The sequence below is a fragment of the Trachurus trachurus genome (genome assembly GCF_905171665.1).
Source record: "Trachurus trachurus genome assembly, chromosome: 16".
NCBI classification, from domain to species: Eukaryota; Metazoa; Chordata; class Actinopteri; order Carangiformes; family Carangidae; genus Trachurus; species Trachurus trachurus.
The window spans coordinates 22,012,823-22,018,822 of NC_139902.1; positions in this window are offsets into that span (position 1 = coordinate 22,012,823).

Below are 6,000 nucleotides of genomic sequence, written 5' to 3' on the forward strand. Positions count from 1 at the left end.
AGCACCACTTTTAACATTTCTTTTAAGTAACTGACAGCCAAGATTGTCTCTCATGTGTAGAAAATGTTTTATCACCATGGGGCTGAGCTAAACCATTGATAATGCATGGGAACATGCTTGTCAGAGGAGAATTCTGTTTTTCTCTCTGGAAAAATGTTGTTGTTTTAGGGTATTTTTGGAAGCCCATGGTTTCTGCAGAAAATGTATGTTACAGAGTTGTTTTAGATGTCTCTCTTCCTACTCGAAATATAAATCTTTGGCATTTTATGAGGCATTTTTCAGTTCTCTGGTCCCAGATAATAAAAATATTCACATGGCAGACTTCAGTCTGGAGGTTTTGTTCCCTCTAGCCCACTTGATTTTGTACCATTTATCATTTATCAGAGAGCCTTGCCATGTGTCACAAACCTTGAGCACACAAATAAAACATTTAAAACGGTGCATATGGGGTCTTACTTTGACTGCGTGTTGCAAGGTCTGTGGGTCTTCTTAAAAGAAGCCATGTTTCTTGAGGCTTGGCTGAAGCATGATGTTCTATTTTAGTTTGTATTCAAGACGCTCCCACATAACATGATATACAGTGTCGTTGGGCTTTTAGCAGAACGCTTTTAATCAAAAAAGTCTTATACAATATGTTCCTGCATAATCAGTGTTTATAGATTCATTTTCCACAGAGGGAAGTGAGTATTATGAGCTTATTCTGTATAGACAATAGTGAATATAAGGCTAATGAGGACTTGATCAGTAATTTGGTGAATTATACTGAGCCAGTTAATTGGTTAGAGTATAAATGGTGTATGCAGCAGCCAGACTGGTGTTTCTTTAGGTAAACATGATATGTAAGTCAAATTGAATCTGATCTTCCTCATGATCTGGTATGGTTAAAAAAATGTTTTTAATAGATAATCACCATGTCAGTGATCAGTTTGTTGATCTGTGGGAATCATGATTGTCGGATGATGGTTTGTCTATATTTTGATTGCCAGAAATTGTGATATAATTAACAGGTAAATTTTACTTTTAAGTAACTTTAGGTACTTTTATGTTGCTACCTTGATGAGCGAGTTATATGACAATAAATGTCTGCTGGTACACTCCTAGATTAGGGACAAACAACTTTCTGTATGTGTTGGTTGAGGTTGGAGACTTGTTGGGAGGAAGTAATGACGTAATGAAGTCGCTCGCTCCATTTGTTTTATTGATATGGGAGCAAACCTCAGCGTGTGGACTCTATATACTGAATTTTCTGCTTGGCCCACAACTTGTGCAGCCGTGTGTGTTTATGATGTGCATTTCTCTCTTTTCTAATGGCCTGTTTGTTAAGCCACTAAGTCAAGTACATTGCCTATTTGTGTTTTATTCTGGGAGGCCACTGAACTGTTTATAAATAACTATAAAAAAGAATGCTCCAAGACAAACAATGAAAAGTACATAATGTTGGACCCTTTACATGTCTCCTGACTCTTATGTCTCTGCTGACTACTTTAAAGTTTGCAGTTTATGTTGTTAAATAGTCGTGAAAGCAGCGGCTTTTGAAAGCCAAAGGAATGCATGGAGGTTATGCAGCCTGATGTGTTGTGTGGCATGCGGGGTAATGTTTCCTGACAATGACTCTCTATAGACTTAGACAGCTTCCAACTGACTGAATAGGAATTAGACTCCATTCACCACCACACCCAAAAGGTCTGACCCCTGTGTGTGTGTGTGTGTGTGTGTGTGTGTGTGTGTGTGTGTGTGTGTGTGTGTGTGTGTGTGTGTGTGTGTATGAAAGACTAGTGGTCACAGAGGGCAGAGTATTGTATTGTCCTCTGGGAGATCAATGACATTCCCCTCCTTTGAGTCCACAGATTATGTGTCTGTCAGCCTGCCTGTCTGAAAGTCTGTCCGTCTCACTGTCTCTCCACCAACTCAGCTTTCTCTCCTCTGTCTTTCTGGGTTTTTTTTTTACTGCTTCTCTGCTTTTGGAGTATTTGTCCTCCTATATGTACTTCACTTACAACACGGCTGCTTCCAGACCACTTGCTGATTTCATAAGAAGATGATTGACGTTGATACAAAAGCTGAACGGATGTATGTGACAATGTGACATGTTTATAAGCTGTGTGGGCTCTATTGTATCTGAATGTGCAAATGCTGGCCTGCTGACTGGTGCTCCTGTTTGATTTTTATTGTCTCTGAATTACAGGTGCTCCATCTGACGTTGGCCAAGTTGCACCGTGGTGCGAGTTTCCCCTCGTGACTCTATGATAATGAAAAAAACAGACAAATCTGGCTTCACCCCGATCGAATGTATCCATTGAAAGTCAGACAGGACTAAACCTACATCTTCCATTTTACGGGGCAAAGAGTCATGAGCGAGAGAGATCTAAAGTGATTATTTTGCCTTATTTCCTTCTGAGATGTTGCGTTTTTGCTGGCACAGGTTCAGTAAATGATGGTAAAAGTTATTGACATGGGTGCTAAAAGACAGAAGAGTGGTTATGACCCCTGCTTCTGCAACCACATGTGTTCTCTTTTTGCCCCGAGGATCAAATCCCTCTTGCCCACCTCCTTCTTCTCTCCTTCTGTCTACGTAAAGAACAAAAATACTAATAACAACAAGATAGCCTTACAAATGGTAGATTAAAAAGCTGGCGGACGTGATCTTCAGATACATTCATGTTTATCACATTCTGAATTTAAATGTAACGAACATCAAGTTGATACAGGCATTTTGTTTAAGCCTAAACATGCACTCCATCATAAAAATAGACACTACATACTACCACATTTCACAATAATCCAGTTCAAGCAAGGCCAAGACCAAGATCATCTCTTCTTTTCCTGATAGACAAGAAGCTGTCAGTCATCTTTATTGTGCACTTTTTGTGTATTGGGTGTGTGTGCACATGTGTATCTTTGTCTTTTACGGAGGCGTCTGATTTAATTCAAGCAGCAGCCGCTGATAAAAGATGCAGTGTAGAGAAGGAGAAGTCTGTTTTGGCATGGAGGTGGAGAAGACAGTGGAAATACTCAGTGGGCTACAACTGCTGCTGCTGGAAAAAAAAAACATTCATCTAATTTCCATGTCATTAACAGAGTGACATGGGAGTACTGCAGGCGACACACATACTTGAAGTGGTTTGTAATGGCAGTGAGTGGCACCTACCACTCATATCTGTTTGTGCCCTTCACTTACACTTTAAGGCAGGTGTACGCTGTGTGATTTTGGACTGTCCCTAGTGAGAGATAAAGAAATATGGCGACATCTTTGGTCTTGGCTCGCACTGCAAGTTCAAAGGTGACTCTTTTCGACTATGTGACCTGCAATCATTAACCAGCCAATAAGAATACAGCATGAAATGACAGCTACATCATGTTTATGCATGAAAAAATGTACTTATCTCAAGCTGTCTTTGCCAGAGGCAGTTTGACAGAGCTCAGTTCTTGCTTGTCGTCGTTGGTCACCAGTGTACCACAGATAGGTAAATGACACATGCTGATGATGCTTTATTTTCATATTGATTTGTATCTTGAGCTATAATTCAGGTGTTCAAACAGTCCTCACATATCTTAGCTGTGCTCGACTTGATGAGATCCATTTCACTGTGTGTTGTCTGTAATAAAACCTGAGATTGCTGAAATCCCGTAGTCTGTATAGGCACTTAAGGCTCAAATTGGAGATGAACTGAAAATTAAGAGCAGTTTCAAATGATTTAAGATGATTTCATCTTTCTATCTCTAGTGTTCTTGGATTCAGAATAAAACATCCTCACCTTTCACCTTTTGGTAATGAAGGAGTGTCTCTGGCCTCATATAAAGGTCACTTCATGGTGTCTCTTTTTTAATTGACACCACTGTGTCTGAAAAAGGAGAAAGACAAGAGGGTGAGAAAGAGATAATAGTGGATAAGACGAAATGCGATGTGCTAAAATAGATGTTGATCTTTAATGACGTGTTGCAATTAAATCATCCACAGAATGGTTTAATGGCGAAGGTGCAACTAGTTCAATCCTCCAAGTGTGGGAATGGATGCTGTATGGCTAAATGGTTTGCACCATCAGCGAGAGGAAAATGGTCTACCACGGTCACAGCAAGGTTGTTCACATTTGCAAAGTTGAGTTGTGCAATATGGCCATTTCCTCACAACTTTGGAGGCTGAAAGCCAAATTGTTTCTTTCCTGTTAATAAAAATAATGATGATGACTATTTTGAAGATATTTTGACAGCTGCCATAAATATTCACTATGACACCCAATATTCAGCTGATGTAGTCTTTGCTATCAAAAACAGCCTCTTTTGAAATTAAATCATATATTTGTGGCCCGTACTTAAATACTTTTGTTTGGGGTTTTTGTTGTAGAATATCCCAAACATTATTCTTTAGGTGTCGACAATCGAAGTTTATTGTGTTGATATTATGGATGGATTATATGCACATGTGCAACATATGTGAGACAAAAGCAGGATGCAGGGACGTCAGCTGAAATAAAGAAGAGAGGGAAGAGGAAAATATGGAGGATGAAATTGAGGAGAAGTCGAGAAGGAGGAGAAGGAGGAAGGAGAGAAGGCATCTCCACAGCTGGTGCTGCTCTCAGCCAGAGGCTTCCAGAAAAACACACAAAGTAGCCTTCACTATGCACATGCGCGCGCACACAAGCACACACACACACACACACATACACATACACATTAGCCTTCCACACAAACACTCATATAAGCACACAAACACACGCAGGTGGGACCAAGAAGTGTTGTGTGCCAATTTGCTGTGCCCCTGGTCCCCTCTCAGGAGACTCACAGACAGGCATCCAGCCATGCCAAGACTGGCACTGGTCCCGCTAACACACACACACACACACACACACACACACACACACACACACACACACACACACACACACACACACACACACACACACACTCCTCTACTCTTACCACACTGTGGCTGCAGGCACTGTAGTATCCGGATTTTGTGTGTGTGTGTGTGTGTTTGCCTCCACTTTCCTCCTCTTCCATAGACCACAAGAGACAAATGCTGAAGAATTGGGAGCATGTGAAAGACACCACAGCCATTTTCACACATGGAGGTTGGAACATCGCTCACTTGAAATATCTGTGTAAGGTTGCGGTTCACACTTAAGTTTCTCATCCCGTCCATTTGGCCTCTTTTCACACATCCGTGCTGTGGATGGAGTGGATTTCTCTTCACGCTGTCCGTGGTGGTGGTGGTGGTGGTGGCAGCACTGTCGGAGAGCAGCAGTGTAGTGAGGCGGATAGTAATGACATGCAGGAGGAAGATGCCTCAGTTCTGCCACATGTTGCCTCAGGGATGAATTTTAGAAATCATTTAGCATTTGAATGACTGTTTATCTCCATGCCTTCGTCAGATTTGAGAGGAGGCTCATCCTTATTTCAGTAAATGGGCACTGAGACAGAAAACAAGGCTGCATTAGAAACATGATGATGATCTTCTGGTTAAATGGTACAACTATGGCACTCACATTACGACAAGTAATCGACCAGAAATATGTGCTTATTATTTTGATTTTGCTGCATTTGACAGAGCTTATGTGGATTTATACACATTTGGCAGATTAGTTCTTCATGTTCCAGCCACTGGTTCAGCTCCATACTTCCACCATTTTCTCCTTCGGGGACACTCCAACCTCAGGATGTAGTTTGCTGACCCAACAAGACAGTTTTTTTTTCTTTTTGCTGCTCACATCTAATTTCTAAAACAAAAACCACGAGTCCTTCTATTCGTGTCGGTTCTTTCTCACTGAGCTCTGTGCTGCTAATGTCATTGTCACTGTCCTCTGGGCCAATTATGCAGCGTGTATTGTCTGATTGGACTGCATATTGTTTCAGCAATCAGTGCCTCTGTGTGAATGTATGTGTAAGGGATTGTGTCTACGTGAGTAAGTGTGTATGTGTCTTAATTCATTATCTGATGCGATAAGTATCTTTGCAGAGGAGGGTGGAGAGGATAGCATAAATTGAAAGATAAAACGGAAAAGA